This window comes from Bactrocera latifrons, unplaced genomic scaffold (genome assembly GCF_001853355.1).
Source record: "Bactrocera latifrons isolate USDA-ARS-PBARC rearing strain unplaced genomic scaffold, ASM185335v1 scaffold_86, whole genome shotgun sequence".
In the NCBI taxonomy this organism is placed as follows: domain Eukaryota; kingdom Metazoa; phylum Arthropoda; class Insecta; order Diptera; family Tephritidae; genus Bactrocera; species Bactrocera latifrons.
In genome coordinates, this window is record NW_017537556.1 from 249,717 (window position 1) to 271,515 (window position 21,799).

At 39.3% G+C, this 21,799-nt stretch overlaps 1 protein-coding gene across 1 annotated transcript in view; it reads right to left on the reverse strand.

Annotated features, from left to right (window-relative positions):
* LOC108977252 (period circadian protein) overlaps window positions 1-475 on the reverse strand; it is a gene marked incomplete in the record, with an annotated part of 18,134 nt that extends 17,659 nt beyond the window's left edge. Inside the window, 1 exon segment of the mRNA XM_018946857.1 lies at window positions 176-475.
* Window positions 476-21,799: the final 21,324 nt, after the last annotated feature.

The window sequence follows — 21,799 nt, forward strand, 5'->3', positions numbered from 1 at the left end:
TTTAAATGTTTTTTTTATAGTATTTTAAGTTCTAAATTTGCAATTGAAAATTCATTAAAACCACGCTTTAAAAAAACGCTTTTTGCTTATTATATAAATTGTTTTGTCGTTGTGCACTTCAAACATGTATGTACACATACACATACATTTAATTTTTTACTAATTTGTCACATACATACATAGTCGTATTTATTTGACTACACCTTTTAGCAATCACCAACTGCTTGCGCTTTACTTCTGTAAACAACACTATAATATCTTGTTTTTGTTATTTTAATTCTCAATTTCTCATATTTTTCGCACTAAGCAAAAAGCAGCAAAAACTAAAAAAATTCTGTGAGAATGCGTTCAATGACATTTAAGTATCGCTCAGTTGTTCATTGTCATTTTGCTGTTAAAATATTTTTATTTTTTTGTTTTGTTATAAATTTGTTAGCGGTAAACAGTTTCGAAACGCGCCAACAACTTATCCGTAGTGAATTCATAAAAGCACTGAATTGTCTGAAAATTTGTTCATAAAATTTTACTCAAATCGGCGCTTGTTGCGTTGGACAGTGGCAAACAACTGTTGAATGAGCGCTCGTTGAGTGGAAAGTGCCGAATACACACCTCCATACACGATTGCACTCAAAACAAATTGCGAAAATGTGTTTATTCTGATGCGCATGAGTTTTGCAATGCTTCTGTCGCGATTTTAAGTAATTTATACTGTTTACCTTTTATTTTACCACTCGGTGAGTAAAGGGGTGGTAGCTACGAGGGTTGCAATCAACATAATTTGCAGTTTTGCGTTATTACAGTTTGGAGGCATTGTTTTGCAAAAATAACAGCATCATTGTCAAACATGGGGTTTTTTGAAATACCAAACTAAGTGGCCTAGGTCAAGAGACTGACGTTAGCGTGTGGGGACTGTCTACTGCTCCAGCTCGGATCATTTCTTTTTAAATTACTTCGCTGAGTGGTGGAAGGGGTGAGTGTGTCTCAAATCAAATTTCACACTTTTCTAACTAGTTTAGTATCTTTTATTTGGATAACGTGTATGAATTCTAGCTTTCTATTTTTGTTTTATAACTTAAGATGATCTTTCTTCAAAAAATACGCTCGTTTCTCCTGTTTTGATTATATAACGTTACGATGTCCGAAAATATAGAGTTTCAATATTATTAACATAGCTTCCCCAGTCTATTCGTTTGGTTAATTCTCTTTATTCATGGATTTAGCACTATAGAATAGCTAGTAAAGCTTGAAAGCTTTTAAAAATATTCCTCATCAATAAACTTTTTGCACAGCTGGTTGTTCATCAGTATTATTAGTAGTAGGTATTTTCACAAAATTTGGTTAAAAGTAGTGATCTCAATTCCAAGCTTTGTCTAACCTCTTACTTACCCTTTATTCTCCGGAATAGCCTTGAGAGCCTAGGTGCATGTCGCTTGGATCCCTCCTGTCGTCTCAAAATGCTTGTCTTTTATTGGCCTTTTTAGGCAAGGAAACAAATGAAAGTCCGGCGGTCACACCTGGGTTATAGGGCGGTTGCGGAAGCGTTGGGATACCGGCCTTAGTCAGGTAGATGTTCACAGGAAAGGCGGTGTGAGTCGGGTCGTTGTCGTGGTGCAACTAACAATCGGCCGCGATGTCTTGTCGGACCCGATTGAGCTGATCGTTCGTTAGTTAGGAATGCCCTCTACCGCATGCCCTCTACCGCATCCAGAAAATCGGTCCTATTACTTTCCGGACAAACCTTGTATTACCTAGATAAAGGGGTTTGTGATGATTTTGTAATAAATAAGCAATCTTAGAATACTTTGATTTTAGTCCTTCTCTAGGTTTGTGTCAATATTAAGAGAATTAACGCATTTTATTGACAATTAACTTTATAGACACTGCAATAAGGTAGTTTAATTGTAAGTAAATGAATACATTTTAGAGTGGTGATAAGAAGGCAGTACTCTCTTTTATACATAATTTGTTATCAGCTTTGAGTTGATTTTATCTATTACATTATTATAGCTATATATTAGTTTGTCAAAAAAGTCTTGCGGTATTTTCGCTTGTTGGCGCTGAGAGCGCGTAGTTCTAGTTTTATTCGTCGCATCGGGTCATGCTATACCGTTTTGGAAAGCTCATTTCACGCGCTAACACGTGTTTGATTGAAGTCGTTTCTTTTAAGTCGTTCGGCATATTTTACAGTACTACTATGATAAAGGTAAAAATGCATCTCAAGCCGCCAATAAACTTTGTGCAGTTTATGGACCCGTTACAGTTTCCATTTCCACAGTGGTGTAGAGGTGGTCGAAGATGCGCCACGCTCCGGAAGGCCTGTCGTCGAAAATTGCGATAAAATCGCTGAATTGGTCGAAAGAGACCGGAATAGTAGCAGCCGTAGCATCGGTCAAGAGCTGGGCATGAGTCATCAAAAAAAAGTTTATGAACAATTGAAAAATCAATAAAAATACCGCAAGATTATTTTGACAACCTAATATTTAATAACATGAAATAAAAGATGAAAAAGAGGCAAATCTATGATGGGAAGCGGGTGTTTTAGAAATTTTGTGAAGTTTTTAAATCCAAATATATTGTGGGGTGTGTAATGACGAACAGTCTACATTATACATATATATTTTATGGTATTTTTTTATTGGAAACTTAAATCAAGTTCACCGCTTACCGCCAGTTGTGCGAGCTTAATAGTGTTAGAAATCTTTCTTAAGACAGGTACTAGGTATTATAAGATTGTTTACGCTCTAACCCCCAAATCTCAGGAGTAAGCCTCGTACACTCATACCTACACAAACACGTTGTATCCATGACTCCCACCACCATAGAACATCATCGTGCTCTTAGAGCTTATCTCCACAAAATTATTTTGACCGTCAGACTATATCTTCGATATAATTTGTTTGCTAAAGTGAGAATTCTAACTTGTGTTTACTTATACATTTGTTACACAAGCTTGCTGATTGACTACGTGCATCCACAACAACTCAAATTGCCAGCGCGCAAATTACGTGTACGATAATGCCATACGATGGCGCCTCCCACGGCTGTGCCGTCGCATCACAGCGCACGAGTCACGCATTGCCACACGTGAGTTTGAGTGAGAAATTCATTTTCATTTTTCTATTTTGCCACGAAGCGGTGTTCTCGTTTCTCGGTCTGACATATTATGCAGTTTGTCATTCGTAGATATTCGCAATAACCGACACACATACACATATACAGACAAACATTTGTTGTTACATCCATATATATGCATGAGCTGTTGGCGCGATAGCTTAGCGAGCGCGACCTGGTTAGCGGCGCGAAAAAGCGCATTGAAGGCCGCTGGACGGGAAAGTAGGTGGCCCCCCAAAAACCTTAAAAGCTAAGTGATTTAGTGAAAAGCGAAAGGCCACGCCATAGAGCAAGCTTTGCTGCGTATAGATGCAATGATTTCGGAAGAATTATTGTCGCACATTGCTCTGGTAAAAAATGCTCGCAGTGCATTTTTAATTCTTCTTGCTCTCTTTGTTTGCGAAAACAGCTTTTATGTAAGTCAGAGAATTGCTCCGACTCGCAATTAATGTGCGGAGATCTTCGACGCTTATACAAGCTTTGTACTGGTATGTGTACGGTTCACTAACACTGCTGAAGAAAGCAGTTAGCATTGGCGGTGCGCGAGAGCGAAAAATTGTACGCTTGTATTATAGGGTTGCCATTGTTTACATTTTTTCTTGCACAATATACCGTTATATTTATTTGCTGTGTTCGGCATCGTGAGTGATTGAGTGAGATCTAGTACTTATCTTAATCGACTACTTTTCGAATGGCGAAAAGAAATAGCTTTCTGCTGCTGTGATATTGATGTTTTCTCAGTAGCCCTTCTTCTTTATTGGCATAGATACCGCTTACGTGGTTATGGCCAATATTAACCAATCGTTTCTTTTTTCGCTATTTGACGCTAATTCGGGATACCAAGAGAGTGGAGGTCTACMTCTTCCTCTGCTTCCACCGGCGGGTACTGAATTGAAAACCTTCAAGTCTAGAGTGTTTTCTTCCATCCGAACAACATGATCTGGCCAGTGACAGTCGCTCTCTCTTCATTTTCTGAACTATGTCAATGTTGCCGTATATCTCCAACAGCTCATCGTTCAACCGACTCCGGTACTCACAATTGCCAATGCGCATTGGACCATAAATCATTTTTATATAATGGGGTTTCTTAGCTATTTTTTTCTATGATCTATTATCTAAAGTTGGTGAAACCCTTTTGAAATAAATTTTACCAAAGCTTATATCTAAAGAGTAGAGTCTGTTATTAAATAAAACGACCTTATATCACTGTACACTTCGAAGCTGTCGACTATCTATGATGGCTCAAGCATAAGCACTGAAAACCAGTTTACAGTGGAGTAATCGAAAACCACTTATCACTTTACAAAATTCTCATATTATTGGTCATACTACCGTAAAAGCTTAAACGCGAGGTGATTTTAAGGTGATCGAGCGAAAGATTAATGTTCCTTGGAGTAGATATGAGGAGATTTTCTTACATATGTAGTTCTAAATGCAGTTCCGAAGAACTAAAAGGGACATTTCGTGGGACATAACATACACAAAGGTTTCAAACCAGCAATTCTTCGACCAGAAAATTACGAAAAAGTTGAGCTCATTTCAACTTATGGTATAGAATCAAACTTCATTGAACCAATTTAGCAAGAAATTAATTAGAAATAGCTCGAGGATATTGAGTTAAAAACAGTAAATCATCATCCGGTCAAGATTTTTAAAAGAAGCCGTAAACGTGTAGGAAGGGAAGTGATCAAAGTTTTACAGAGCTCTACCATTTTATTATTGCCAAAGCAGTGACATGAATGCTAAATTAAGACCTTAAAAATTCATTCAAAATACTGTAAGAACAGTTTTGTCAACAACAGATACTGTTTATATATGAAGAGTTTGGTCTATATTAGCTCGTACTCGTATTGTTCAAAAAGTGATAGTAAAATGAAATTAAATAAAGGCCCAGATTAGAGTGGCCTAACATTCACCATTTAGTTTGAGAGTTTTTTTTTATATTTGCATATTGCGGCGATGTGTCTTGCTAAAAGCTATTACTTCAATGTACCTTTTACGTTCTACTCTAGGCCAAAAAGCTTACGCAACTCCACAAGGGTTGATTGCTGACCCATGCTTCCTGAGCTCGGGTGAAGCCCATCGATCCAACGTTAGAATTCTCGAAGATAGAAAAACACTTGCAATGTTGTCATCCTGATTCATGCACTGAGCTTAAGGCCTATATCAGCTCCGCTATCGGTATAAATGCATACTTACATGAAAGACGCTGCACTTCGGAGAAGTACATCTGTGCTGCTTTGTTATCTGCCATTTCACCTTGAAAGACACTATTGTGGTCTGGCAGTTTAAAGCAAGAGTTGATTGAAAGCATACAAAATACAGCTTGTGCAAGAGCTGAAGCCGTTCGACCTTCACCATCGACATGACTTCGCTCTATATGATCTTGAAGAGTTCCAAGAAGTTCCGGCGTTTTCGAGATAAATTTTATTCAGCGATGAGACCCATTTCTGGCTCAATGGGTATGTAAGCAAGTAAAATTGTCGCCTTAGGGACGAAGAGCAGAATTAAGAGATTCAAGAGCTGCCACTTCATCCAGATAGAAACCACCGTTTGGTGTGGTTTGTGCGCCAGTTCAATTGTCGGTCCATATTTCTTCAAATATGATTTCGGTGAGAATGATAATCGACTATTTGAGGCCTGAAATTGAAGCTTGGGATGTCGGCGATATTCGATTTATTGAGAGAACACTTCGGGGAGCAGATAAATTAACATTCTGAGCCTGTCGATTGGTTACTAAGATCGTTTAATATCACACTTTTCCTTTCCTTTCCTGATGTAAAGTTTAAAATCTATTCGGATAATCCCGCTTCGATTTAGGCCTTGGAGCAAAACATCACGCGTGTTATTCGCCAGTTTTCAGTCGAAATGCCTAATCAAAGATCGAAAATTGAACTCAACGAATGAACCGTCTAAAACATAGCTACGGCCAACATTTGAACGAGATAATCTTCGAAAAATAAGTGCAAAAGAATATTAAAGAATGATAAAAATGTTCTTGCTCCATAAAGTTTGAAGTTTCTGTGTTTCCTATTTAAAATTGTCATGTGACCATATGAGCAATCTAAAACCAAAAATATATTAATCTAGAAAATGACGCTATGTCTGATTCTACGGGAAAATTGTAAAAAAGATTTCATAAAATAGCGACATCCTGAAATAAAAATAGTTTTTGTATAACTTTTTTTGATTGTTTGCAACATTTTTAAATAGAAAAATTGAAATTTAGGAATGTGTATAGTTCGGGATATAAACAAGTCTATAAGCGAGACCCTGAAAATTTTTCAGTTAAATCGTTTAAACTTGAGAAGTCATTGATACCGTTTTAAAAAAGAGAGTTTCGAGAAAAATGCCTTTCAAGTATCAATTCCGGCTGAAACAGTTTGAATGCCGAGTCTTCAAAAGTCAATATATCTCCGAAAATAATATGAATTTTTAAAAATCCTCTTGTAGTCTTAATCTTGAAAAGGTGAACTTTTAAAATATATTAAAATCGTTTTTTAGACCAGAATAAATTGGTTTATGTTTAATTATTTCACCCTACCGAGTACATCCAGTTATCACACGGTGATTTCCAAAACTCACCAACATCTTTGACTGACAATATACACACGTACATGCATACGCTTACGCTATCATAAACATTAACCTTGCCGCTTCCACGCACTCGGATTATAATTGTAAATTAAATTTATATTTTGCGTTAGTAAAAAAAAGCACATAAACGCCTTTTTAGTGCAAATTTAAAACTCATTCAACATGCAATTAAATCTACTTACTACGCTGCCACCCGATGAATTTGTGATGAATTGCGATTCAGATCGAGCAAATTACATTGCCATGCCACGCAACACCCGCCAGAGCGCCTAACCACAGATTACAAGCCACAAGCATACGCTTACATATGCACTCACACATATACAATAGCACATACAAGTCTGCATACATACAAAGTTAGTACCTCAAAGGTTTCGGAGCAGACAAACCCAAAGAAGCGTTAAAACAGAAGGCGCGGCAGCTCCAGCTCGGCGCGCCAGCAAGCGTTCGGGTTCAATTTCCTTTATGCGCTCTGCAGCAGCACTCAGCAGTTTTTTCTTCATACTATACATATTAAATATGAATTTTGTGCATGAATCTGAATAGCGTTGAACCGATTTTGGCGTGTCTTGTCTTGCGCTGAGTTCAGCTGAGTGTTGTGCCGCTATTAGCTGACCCTTCAATGGACGTGCGACGCGAGACGGGCGGTACGCGGCATGGCATGTTTTAATGTGCCCATTGTGTGCTAAAAGAGACGCGGGCGCTACTTTCCCACGTTACGTGAAAATTTCCCATAATTTAATGGCCCACACAATTACAAACATACCGAGGGGCTGAATCAAAAACCTCGATATACAAACACACTCACTCACACGTGCACATTTACATCGGTATGTATTTGTACAAACCTTTTGCTGGTGTCAAAATGTGAGGGAAAAGTAATCAAAGATGCTGACACTAATGTTGTCGGGTAGTGTAATCTAATATGTACTTAAAGATGAGCACTTGTCAAGAGTTGTTGTTGTTGTTACTTGATTATAATATTGCAATGTGAATTGGCCACTTCTGGTGCACAAAGTGTAAAAAGATTGATCGGTGTTTTAAATTTCAATTAATTGTTCATAAAAAATATGTGATATGATGTAACTGTGAATGCTTTGGTTTGTACGATGTTCATTTTTAACCCAAAAGGCTAGTCGAAAGACATAAATATTTGGCACCAACCGGTTTGTGCTGGATGCATTTGTGACGCTCGTTACATATTCTTTCTTCTTTATTGACGTAGACACCGCTTCCGCGGTTATAGCTGAGTTTACAACAGCGCGAAAGTCGTTCTTCAGATCCTTCTCCATCTGGTTTTTCTACCGAAGTGGAGGTCTTCCTTTTTCTCTGTACTCCCCGGGGAGATATTGCTTCGAATACTTTCTCAGCTGGAGTATTTTTACCCATTTGGACGACGTGACCAACGTCGACTCATAGCATATAGCAGGACGGGAAAATTTAATGTCTTTTAGAGTTTTGTTTTTGTTCGTCGAGAGAGGACCTTACTTCTCAATTGCCTAATTAGTCCGAAGTAGCACCTGTTGACCAGAGACTCTGCGTTGGATTTCGAGGCTGACGTTGTTGTTGGTGTTGATGCTGGTTCCAACATAGATGAAGTTAACTACAACTTCGAAGTTCAAGTCGCGAGTGCGACGACGGCTTGTTTGACAAGAAATATTTCGTCTTTTACTATTTCACTACCAGAGCCATCTGCTTCTGTTCCTTATGCAGTCTGGAATGCCGCATGTCGCATGTTGAGGCCAATGATATCAATATATCATACGCCAGCAGCTGTACAGCTGCTCATTTTATCAGTCCAATACGCTCGATAGAACCTTATATGCGATGTTGAGTAGGCTTATATCACGGCAGTTGGGGGAGTTTGTGTGGTCTTCCTTTTTGTGGTTTGGCAGAGCACACTTATATTCCAATCGTCAATCGACAGGCTGTTGCATGCTTCTTGTCAGATCTTCACCGCTGAGTTTGAAAGCTCGTTCGCAATCCATTCGCCCCTGTCGTTTTGTTGTTCTTCAGACGGGTAATTGCGAACTTCTTCATGGTGGCAATGTAACGTCCGCTCCATGTTCATCGGCCATTCCTCGTGTAAAGCTGCTATTCGGTAGATTGGAGAGCAGAAGCAGAAGCATTCTCTTAAAGTCGAAAAAGCATTCGAAAGATATTCAAAACTTGTAGGGCCAATTTTTCTAAAGTACCTTTTAAGATAATTCGTGTTCTAATATATGTATGTTACTGATGTACGAAAAAATTACGATGCCTCAATAATAAGGAGTTTCATGAAAATAGCATTTTCGATGGTGTTTTTTTCCAATCAAATTATTACTAAAAATATTTAAGTGTGCCTGGAGATTGTCTTGCGGAGCCTACTTTATTGAGTTTAGCCAGTGTCGCATCAAAAGAAAATTTTCCAAAGATCGCTGAAAAGTAGTTAATTATCTACTGTTCTAGCTACTTCCTTATTGTTGACTAGAGACGCGGGTTAAAGTATAGGACGTCAAGGTTTCTCAACGTTCTCAGCATGCCGTTGTTAAAATGACAGAGGATATGTCCAAAAGGATTCGCGAAATGCTGATAAATGTACAACCCCTTGTTGACAGAGGATATGTCCAAAAGGATTCGCGAAATGCTGATAAATGTACTACCCCTTGTTGTTTGGTTATAAATCCGGGTTGGCCTGGGAAAGGCAAACTTTTTTTTTAAAGAAAATCAATGAATATCATTTCCTGATACTATCCTAGCGAAAAAGCTTGAGTTTACTTGGTGTTTGACACTGGCAAAGTAGTTATCGCTGCACAAATTAAAATTATATCCGCTTGTTTTCAAGTTAAACCTATTCTTCCATAGAGATGCGTTTCAATATTTTTTCGGACATTTGATCCCTTCATCATTCATTATATTCACCGGATTTTACACTCAACGACCTTTTCCTCTCCACAGACTTGAGACACAAGATAAGCATTACCCCCTGTTTACTATGAATTAAGTTCTGAGGATAAAAGAAAGGCTGTATAACCTTATCATCAGCTAGGAGGAAACTCCTACGGCTCTGCCTGTCTAGAGGCAATAATGATAAGCCCAGTATAAGGCTCGGATGTAGAGGGTTAATCATATAACCATCTTAAACCTCTAGTTTACCATTATTGAAACCAAAAATAAGTGAATATATGAATAATTATGATAAGAATGACCTTCAGCATGAACTGCAATTTGTAGAATAGCTACCATTATAACATGGAGACACACAACCCGATATTTTAAAAGATATATGCATAATATATACAACTATTACCATTAGTTAAGGTTGAAAGCTTAGTGAAGTAGTTACGTGACAGCCCAGCCATATGATTATGCACTGAGTGGTAAAAAAGGATTGCGGATGAATTACAATAAGAATTAGGAGCTTCATGCAAAGCGCTCAATTCATTTCTGAATTAAAATATAAAACAGGCACATTTATATATATTATTTACATATATTCAGATTTGTATACAAACACTTATATGATTGTTGTTGACTAAACAATGCGTTATAAAAAGTCGGCACAATAACAAAAACAATGGCAATAAAAGCAAACAAACCAAATTTTAGACAAAACCAGCAGCAAAACAAAAAACACAACATCATTTGATATGTAATCGCAGTTGTCGGAAATGTTAATGTGTCCCCCAGAAACACCACAACCACACACACACACATCCATATATGCATACATATACATATTTATTTATTGTATAGTTTTGCAGAGCTATACCCGTAATTAGAATCACATTTCAGCTTACCTACAAATGTATGCACTTATGTATGGATGTATGGATGCGTGTATGTGTGCATTGTACTTATTTGTCTCGCACCGAAAGTAGTTTATGCTTTTTTCGTGGCATTGTTGCGCATGCGCCATTGCTATCTACCTTAGCATGCGCGTCTCTTATGCTTGGGACAATCACAAAACGTTGTGCTCTGCGGTGAATGTGATACCCGCAGCGGCCGGTCCAATTGTATGCATGAATGCGAAGCGGCTATGGGCAGTGTGACACAATGTGTCACAAGAAGCTCGAGCGTGAAGCAAGCGAAATGCTTTTGTTTTCATTTCCAAATTGCAAATGCGAGAAACATAGCACGACAAAAGCGTTTGTAGAGCGTTCATACTTACACGTACTTATCTATATTGTTTGTGTTTTCACTTATGGTGTACAAATGTTCATCTGTGTTGTGGTTGTGCGCGTATTCTTTCTTGACACTGCCAACTTGTTTATCGCTCCCATCAGCATATTAGCACTTTACAGGCTATGGAATTCTTAGAAGAAGGGTTTAACAGTAGAAAACCTCGTCTGGTGGATCATTGTAGGCACACTTTAAAGGTACTTAATTGGTGACAATGAAGCGTTAATTACAGAAACTAATAATAAAAGCATACATACATATGTGTTAATCGTCTTTACTTTTGTGTTCTGTTTATTTCAAATTAGGTGAAAAATATGTGTGCTTTAAGCAAAAAGTCGCGAAATAACAATAAAATAGATGTCTTTACTGAACTCAAGATTGTTAGATCATATTTACAACTTCTGGAATGGACAACAATTTTATTTCAGGTAAGGCCATACCTTCTATAATTAATATAATTGTGGGTATCACTGCTATCAATATCGCCAGTATTTATTCGAATATACAAATCCTTGCTAAATGTCTCGTTTCCTTTTCAATAATGTTATATGTGAAGTTGATTTGTCAGATACGCTTAAGACTATGTATCGTTTTTTTTTTGTTGTTTGTATTTCAATGCAATTGTAACTAGTTAATATAAAATAAAGTAACGAACAATTTGTTTTGTTATTGTATAATACAAAATAATTAATGGTGCTCTGCGTACGCGTTGCAGAGAATCTGGTTACTGTATAAGGAGATACGGTTTTTTGCGCTTAAGTCTTTCTTTCCATTCACTTCGAAGGACAAGAGCACTGGCTCCAGTGTTCACGTGGTCAGAAAGCCTTTCCATATGAGACTTTGCACATTTTTTGATTGATGCAGCAACTGAGTCGATTCCGAGATCGCGTTCAAGATCGTGACTGCGAACATACCAAGGCGCATTGACGGCGCATCTTAAAAATTTGTTTTGAAATCGCTGGATTTGTGCAACAATGCTAGGGCTTGCGCAGCCCCAAAGTTGTATCCCATAAGTCCAAACTGGTCTGAACACCTGCTTGTAGACTAGAATTTTGTTAGATGTGGATAATGCAGAGTTTCTATCCAATAGCCAATACAAGTTTCTGAATTTTATTTCTAATTCTTCCTTTTTCTTTTTGACATGTGCACTCCATCTAAGTTTTGTGTCCAGGGTCATGCCTAGGTATTTCGCGGTATTATGATATGRTATTTGCACACCGTTTAAGTACAGAGGCATATATCTAGTATTGTTGTATGTGAAATCAATGTGTACTGATTTAGTATCGTTTAACTTTATTCGCCATTTAGCTGTCCATTCATATATTTTGTTTAAATGTTCCTGCAATTGATGCAGTTTGTGTTTTGCCGACAGACAGAACCGCAGTGTCATCTGCAAATGTTGCTGTAATGCAATTGTCGTCATGTGGTAGATCGCACGTAAAGAGTAGGTAAAGGATGGGTCCTAACGCACTACCCTGAGGAACACCAGCCTTTATTTCCTTTAAATCAGAGTACATATCTCCATGTTTAATTTGAAAAAAAAAAAACGGTCCGAAAGGTATGATTTTAAAATTTGCAATATTGTTTTGGTAAAAGAATTTTAATTTTGTTTAGGAGCCCGCCAATGCAAACTTTATCAAAGGCTTTAGACACGTCGAGAAAAATGGCCGAGCAAACTTTTTTGTCTTCGAAGGCATTTTCAATGACTCGAGTTATGCTATGCACTTGGTCAATAAGTGATTTTTTCGAAAGCCAAACTGATGCGCCGGTATCAGCTTCCTCTATTCAATTATGTTGTTAATACGCACAGCAAGCAGTTTTTCCAATAGTTTTGAGAGTATTGGCAGGAGATGTATCGTTGAGAAAAAGGTATTACGATTTTTATTCGTATAAACTATTCCAAACTTTTTATATATAAGGTGATCCATTTCGAGGTTTCCTTCTTTTTTTTTAAGATAAAACACAGAAACTTCAAATCTAATGGAGAATGTTTATTATCATTCGCAAAAAACATTCTTTGACATTAATTTTTTAAAGATTATCTCTCTCAAATGTTACCCGCGGCTACGTTTCAGATGGTTCACCCGTTGAGTCCAACAATCGATGACTCGTTCGAGTTTTTCGACTGGTAACTGGCGAAAGACACTCTTGATATTTTGACCTAAATCGAAGCGAGATTGCCCGCATAGATTTTAGATTTTAAATATTCCCACAGGAAAAAGTCTAACGATGTGATATCACATGATCTTAGTGGTCAATCGGCCGGTTCAAACGTAAAATTATCTGCTCACCGAATTGTTGCCTTAATAAATCCATTGATTGATATGATGTGTGGGCAGAGGCGCCGTCTTGTCGAAATCAAATGTCGCCGATATCATCAGCTTCAATTTCAGGCATGAATTTCAGGTCGCCTTTGACGGTCACGTTCTTACAGGCATTACTTTTGAATAAATATGGATCGATTATTCCATCGACCCACAAACCACACAAAACCGTTGTGTTTTTCCAGATGTAATATGCGCCAAGTCGTTCCATATGTCAGTCTGAATTGCTGCGAACGAGTCCGAATCGCCTCTCCACGGTCTTCGTGTACACTCTCAGCTAAGCAAAAAATGCTATTGAAAAGAGTCTACTTGGATCACCCGTTAATTTTTAGGCAACAATTTGTCTTTTGCTCCAAAAAAGCATATGTTTGACCACGATATGTCATTGCTGTTAAATTCCTTTCCATCGAACATTCTTGAGGTCTGAAAAGCGGAAAAAATTGGACAAAAGATCTTGCTAAAATGCATTTTATTCTTCTTCAGTGTGAACTTTTTTTAGCGGGTCAAGGGTCAAGTAATTCAATGGATGTTGTGGCTTTTGGACTGGAAGGATCTTTCAACATCGCAAGAGCTAGTTGTTCATCAGCTTCTACTATGCTCACGCAAAGCCCAAAGTTCCACCGCTAGAACTCCAATGAGAAATGGAAACCCAGCTCACATGCTTCTGTTAACGAAGTAGCTTGATGTTTTCGAGCTACCTCAACGCAAGAAGGGGAGAAATCTGGGAGTGCATCATCAGCTCTCTTCTTTCCCCCAATCGACCAATATCGCCATTTATCATTGTAAGCTTTTATTTTTGTGCTTATCTTCTTTTTCTCTAATGGGTATGGATTGAAACAGCGCGCCAGTCGCTTCTCCTTTTCGCTATATGCCAATTAAAGATACCAAGTACAGCCAGGTCCTTCTCTACCTGCTCTCTCCAATGAAGTGGATATCTTTCTCTTCCTCTGCTTCCACAGGCGGGTCCTGATTGAAAACCTTCAAAGCTGGAGTGTTCTCTTTTATAATTCCAATATGTATTAAAACTTTTCTTTCAGATCGGCTATGAAAAAGAAGTTTAGCTGTCTCTTTAAAAACTATCTAAGGTGGATCACTGGCGAATCAACCATAAAAAAGTGTTTTCGTATTATTTTAATATTCTATGTAAAACAACCACAGAAACAACAACAAAAGCGAGATTGCAAAAAAAAAAAAGATCGTCTCTACGCCTGCATAATTATCACAATCTTTGTTGGTTATTATTAAAAAAAAAAAAAAATAAAACCATTTCTCCATTGAGGTAGACCAGTGTTGTGATTTCGTCAAATGATACCCGGTCACACACTTAAGTGAGGGATCATTTACTTCCTATATGCCCACAAAGTACATACATACGAAGCATTCATTTACCGTTAACCGTTTATTACGTTTACTAAGCAAGATCACTTCTTAAAAACGCTGCCCAAACCTCGTTCAGACACTTTGGAAGACGACCGCTATCACTAAGTGTGGTGGCGCATAATTCCCAAACATGAGAACTGAGCGATGAACAGTAGTTGCAGTGTTTAATTGTATTAGTCTTGGAGGGGATATTACGCTGGTGCTGGCAAAGATGTCTTCGAGACTAAGTGTTGACGCTAAATTTTCACACGCGCACAAGCAAAGCTCTAACTCTGGCGGTAGCAAAAACCATGAATATATCAAAAACTGAAGAAGCCGCCACTCAACAAACGCTTACTCCTACACAAGCGCACATGAGTATATATGTATGTATCGTGCGCATGCGCAGACATCATTGCAGTGGTAGACTCCCACAGCTCGTGTCTGTATTGGTCTGGGCTTACACACGACTCGAACAGGGCCAACTCGACTTAAGTTTGTGTTGCGCTTCTGCGCATGCGTGCGGTGAGTATACCGTAATAAGCATGCATTAACGCTGTATTCGTGCAGGGGAATGTCGCTATGTACGCGCGACTTTGTTATTATGCGCTGGAAAATAAATTTCCAACTAACTAAGTCAGACAGCATAGAAACATACATACATACATACATACACATAAAGATAGTCGCAAATGTCCCTCTTTTACTTATTATTACATATTATTTTCTCAGCCCATTCAAAGACTTCAATGTGCGCACGTATTGGGTTGCCAGGGCCGGGCTTCTGTGCGAGCATTTCAGTTTACTTCCGAAAACCTTTGAGAACGGACGCGTTTTTCTTGTGTCTTAACGAGTAGTCCGCTGAATTAATTCTTATTTATTATATGTACGCGTTCCAAAACAACAACAAAAACAGGCGTGCGGTTCGGAATCCGAAAAAATGTACAGAAAGTGAACAACCACCGTCCGAGCGAGACAATTTTAACCACCAATCGCGACTTTTTTTTTATTACCTTTTATTGTGTCATTAATGTTTGTGTTTCTTGTTTTTGGCTTTTTGTTGTGTTCGCCTATTCTACGCGGCGAAAATACCCTCGTCCACTATACTATACATGTAAAAATATAAATACTTTATGCAAACGCTCGATCGCCTCTGAAGCGTGACCTGATATTACCTGCGCGCACTCGGCTCTTCGCGTGTGTTTGTGTGTGTGAGGGAATTTCGTGTACTTTTCGGTGGTCGTACTTGTTTTTCTGCTTGTGGGAAGCAAGGTGTATTGTTGTTGTGCAATGTCCTGTGAGGACATCTATGCGTGTATGTAAGGTGGCATGCACCTGTCATGTGTAATCGAAGAGAAATATCCATAAATATAAATTGAAAACTGTTTTTGAGCGCGAAATATTGACTACCGTGAAAGTAACGAAAATAAATTGCTTATAATAAGAAGGTAATACTTTCTGAGATAAGAAAATTCTATAGCGTGTATGTCTGTGTGTGTGTGCAGGTAGYTAAAAGTTGAGTGAGTTCCCACGCTTTGCAAATGATAAAAATAATTAATTCTGACAGAAGTTCGGTACGTAGTTTATTAATTTGCATATGGTTTATACTCCCTGTTGAAAAAGTTTAGTACACTAAATTTTGTTTTTAATGAATTGACTTTGTTACAGCAAATTGGCATTCAAAATTCAAATTCATGACGCACCAAACCACGAATATCGAAAACACAATGAGCATCACCTTGATTTTTGAGCTTTGGCAAAGTCTTTTTTGGTTTTGGTTCGTTTTTTCATTTCATTCCGATTATTGTTGACTTGCTTGCATGCCAAACTCATAAAACCATGTCTCAGCGGCAGTTATAATGCTCTCCATGAAGCATGTCCAAAGATACCTATTTACGGTAAGCTTTCTGAAAAAAAAAAAAAAAAAATCAGCTCTATCGGAACGAATCGAGCAAAAAGGATTCGAACGGACTTCGAGAATTGTTGAGCTTTCTTGTCATCTCTCTAACACTTTAAAGCCGATTTTCAAGGACCATATTCTTAATTTTTTTTTAATATTTTCATCAGTTGAATAGGCCGAAGGTCATTCAGCTTGTGCTTTTGATAAAACTGAATCACCATAAACTTTTTCTAACATTCTCCACTATTCCGCATACGAAATTTGGTTAGAAATACATTCTTTGTGCGATATTTTTATCCATTGTAAAAATCGCAACACTCTTCTGATGTGTTCCGATTTAAGCAGCTGCTGTAAACAAACTCGTTGGCAGATCGCGCTCATATTTGGCATAGTAATTAAGGGCAGTTTTACGCTCTATGATTTTGTACTCGTCCTTTTCTTTCCTAGAAACTATTCAATTGTCAGAAGCACCTATATCGGATCACTAAAAAAACTAACTGCCCCATCAAAATCAAGTTAGAGATCTTCATAACATTTACATCAAAAAAAGAGTGTCTAAAAGGGACTAGCACAACGTTTTCGTTGGATGCATTTCTGAAATTAAGGTGTTCTCTTATATTTTCTATATAAACCCATAAACCCCTATATAATTCAGATCCTTTTTTCTGGTCTATTTTAGTCTGTATAAACTCAATGGATGGCGCTGTAATCGGATTTATAAAAACTTCTATTCACGAACTCATTTCGATCGATTTAAAAAGATGTTTTAATTTATTATTACCAACAAGTTTAATACTGAGATTCCGTAGATTTGATCTTCCACTCCGTACTTATCATTTTATTGTTTTCAAACACGATGCCGGATCTTTTTAAACAGGATATAATATAAAACATAATCCAACAGTTTTATTGATCTTCCAAATCCGATTGAAAATAGTCTCGCGGATTATCTTTGCACTGTTCTTAAAATTCTTTCCAGCGAACATTTTCTTAAGGTTGGTCAATTTAAGTAATTTCAAAGCACAATGCATGCACTCTTCATATCGTTTCCACTGTTTTGTGAGATGGTTCATCTCCTTGGTGAAATAGCTTTCTTTCTTCTGCTTCAAATGGACCATTAACAGAAAAATATTGGAAATAACTCATCCGTTTTCAAGATGGTCGATGAAAATTATTCCATGTACAGTCCAAAATACAGATTTCAAAGTTGTTGTTATTGTATCAGCAGAATTCTGCCCGAGTTGACAGTTCTTGGCCTGATAAAAATGCGGGTCCGTTCCGGTTACGTAGACCGGACTGTCGTGGGAACGGACAGATTGCACAGTATTGCCCCTTTGTTGTTAGTTGGTCCAAAAGAGGAGAAGTGTGAGCGCCAGACCGCAGGCGTCCACTTTCAGACCATCATTAGGCTTATTGTGCTCCGGAGTCGTAATCAAATCAAATTATCCAGCAACTCAGCGATATTGGTGAAAAGCCTGATTATTTTCAATCCTAACTGCCCAATGACTTTTAAGTTGGAATATTGGGAGCCGTGGAATACGTTCCGTCTCATACGACCGAAGGTTAGGCATTCACATATATAATATTTCAACGTTTCATCATCTTCCGCGAATTTTCTGCGTTCCGCCGACTCCACTTTTCTCATTTTCTAAATAGGGGATTTTAAAGTTAGGTGCCCTGTGATGACCATTACAATGCTACGAAGCTTCTTTTTGCCTGGAAGTGGAAGAACTTTTTGGTCTGTCTGGAATTAGCAGCATTTGTGTTTATCAATAAATAGTCTTTCTTCATTAATACAATTATATTTTTTCATTATACCCAAATTACCAGGGAACTGCTATATGGAGGGAGCCAATTATGCACTAATTTTACAAGACAGAATATACAAAGGCGATGATTATAGGGACTATAAAAGGTCCTCAAATCTTTTGAGACATCTTTGTCTCGAACGTCCTAAAGTTAGTCGACTTTTTAGTTCAAACTAGTAATAGATTTAACTAAAATTAGACCTGGTTGATAGAGACGTGGAATTTTTGACTTGTCCAGTTAAACCGCGTCAATAAGGAGCTATTCTTAGGTGATTTGTAAATTGATTTCCGTTACTTTTTTCGCATTATTTTCTTTTTCTTTCATTGATTTTGTTGGGAGCGTCTCATTTACCTCTGCTTTGTTTAAGCACGATCAGTCGCCATATACTTATGTATAATTGACGGTGTGGACTCATCATGATTATATTTTTCTTTTTGTTTACAGTTCTTAAATGCTCGAAAGCCGGTGAAGCCGAACGGCCAGCTTGGTGACGCATTGTGAAATGTGCCAACAATAAAAATGCTGTTTCTTGATTTACTGATCTTCTCCACGACCAACTCACAGCGATCAGCAAGCGACGCAGAGCCAACGCCGGCGATAATGGTAACGGAGGGTGTGGAAGTTGCTGCGGCCGCGGCCGCGACAACAACAGAAACAACAGCAACAATAGCAATTGGCAAAATGACAAGTAAGGGCAAACAAAGCGCGCAAACCGCAAACGAATTACAACAAAAGCAGCGACTAATTGTTGGCAACTCACCAACAACAGCAGGCAGCCACCAACAACAAGGGACAATAAGGGACAACAAAAGTGCAAAGCAGCCAAGCGCCAAAACGGCAGTAAGCGACGGCGAACAGGGCAATGCAACGCTGCGCTTTGTTGATGACAATAAAAGTCAAAGCGACAAGCACAATGCCAGCAGCGTTGGGAGCAACAGCGGAAGTGCTTGTGGTGCCAGTAGGAATACGGCAATAAATGATAGTTGTTGTCGTTGTTGTTGGCCAATTGTTAGCAGTTGCAGCGACAGTGGCTGCGTTGGGCAAGGCAGCGAAGTGGCAATGCATCGCTGCACAATGCCAGCAGAGCTAGCGATAGAAGCACCAACAACAACCACAACAATAGCAACGGCATTTGAGCCGATTGCATGCAACGCCGGGGAGAAATGCGTCGAGGCTGAAATTTCAATGCACCCGGGGGACGTACGGGCAATGCCAGGCGACAAAGCGGGAACGTCAGATACAAAAGATATTAATAACGCGACAGAAGCAACAATAACAACGGCAACAGTAGAGCCACTTGTAAAACGCTTGGCATTAACATGTCCACACAGTGCAACGGAAACGCCAGCGAGTACAGTACACGAAACAGCCGCGTTAACATTTGGGTGGTTGGAGGCGGCACTGCCACGGCATAACGGTGGTATGGAGAGTAAACACGACGCAACGCAGTGTACAGGTGGGAGAGCAGGAGCATGCGCTGTGACGACTCCAGCGACATTGACAGCAACAATGCCGCTGACGAGTGCGACTTATGCTCTTACAACAACAAATATAATAAAAACAGTGCGCTCCGACACTGACCAGAACACAGCGAACGGCAATGCTACCAACAGTCATGACAGTTACACTCAGCAGGCGAGCTTCGACGATGCCAGTGCCAGTGGCTGTGACAGCAGCAGTAGCAGCATACAGCAAAGAGTCAGCGACTTGCTCGGGGCGGTAAGGGACGTGACGAAATCAACTTCGTCATCGATCGAAACGAGCTCACCACAACGAGTAACGATTACGTGCACGAAGGACTACGACAGTACGTGTGTGGCGCCAGCGAATGTAATTCTCCCCACTGCCAACGACACATTCCAACAGGCTGAGGACGTGACAGCGGCAAGGAGCAGCGCAACGAAATCCTTAACACAACAACAAACCATTAACCAAAGCGCAGGCCACCGCAGCGAGCGTAGCGACGATAGCGCCACTAGGCGAACTAGTGAAAGCAGCTATGATGAAAGCAGTGTGGTGAATGTCAAAGCACATAGAATAGTCAGCTTGGCCAGCGACGACAAGCACGACGAGGACAACCACATACGAGTACGACGTGTGGCTGGAGCAGCAGCAGCTGAAAAAGCTGTAGCAGCTGAGAAGAAAATTTCATTAAATTCTTGCAAAAATAGGGAAATTGTGAAAAATTGCAAATTATTAAACGCTGAGCAGCAATTAAGTGCTTCTGTGTGTAACGGTATTGTAGCGAATTGTGAAAATCTATTATGTAGTGAATTTGTTGCCAAAGGTAGTGTTGATAACAAATATTTATGTAATTTAAATGATTCGAATGAGTGGTGTATCTGTAAAGCCAATTCGTTGAGAGGGGACCAACAACGACGAGGCTGTAGTGCGGCCAAACGACCACCGGAGGAGGGTGGCGAGCAAAACGACGAAGACGACACAGCTACTGAGCGCAGCGCTAACGGTACCAGCGTCAGTACCATAGTTAGTGGACGACGTAGTGGTGCCAATGTCGATACCATAAAGGCCATTCATGAAAACATTTCAAAAGTTGCAGAAAGCAACTTTTGTCTAAAACGGGGTGAAAAGCTAGCCCTAGTAGGCACTTATGAGCGGTGTGTAGAAGTGCTGGGTGACGAAAATAAGACTGAATTAAAACCAATTGTAAGCGTTAGAACAGTTAAGCACTCGAATTTCATTGAAGAAACCGCAACAGCAGCAGCGACAGCGACAGCTGGGGAGCCCGACTTTGTCGACGGTGGAGGACGCCATTGGAGTTCGAATACAGACAGGGTGGATGAGGTTGAAAATTTTGAGGAAAACTTTTCATGCGAATTGTCTACACTCGTTGTGGACAAGGCACAGCAACAAACAGCGAATGAGGAATGTAAAGAACGTGTGGTGAGTGTTAATAAAAAAGAGCTTAGTGCAAGACAACAAGCGAAACAAGAACAAAGCCTAGAAGAGAAACAAGCCAAAGCAAGTGTAGATAAAATTGAAAAGTGCCAGCGACAAAGCGCAAATCAATCTAAACAAATATTTTGTCAGCGAAACACGAACAAAGGACACTGTCAGACACAGAGCAAAGCAGCAACCAGCAGAAATAATACCAGCAACCATAGTGGAATAGGCACTGCTTACGATTCAACGAATACGCAACGAGCGCAACGAATACATAATTCGCAACAGAACTTCAAATTTATCAGTGCGAGCAGCGGCCGCGACCAGCACCATCAACAAAAGCCTCAACAGCCACAACAGCCTGAATGCGCGGCGGCCAATGTTGCGCTCATTGAATACGCCAACAACGGCAACACCAACAGCAACAGTAACAACAACAACAACACCGACGACAACGAATTATTAGTATATAAAGTGAATAATGCGAGTATACATGCCTTACGCGGGCGGGGTATAGCAGACGAAACCTTAGTGAGGCCACAGCTTACAAGTGGTAGTGCATGGCACAGTGAGGTAGCGCCGTGCGACGGGAGAGCGCACAGCCACGAACAAAACGAACAGCAGACGCAATCGA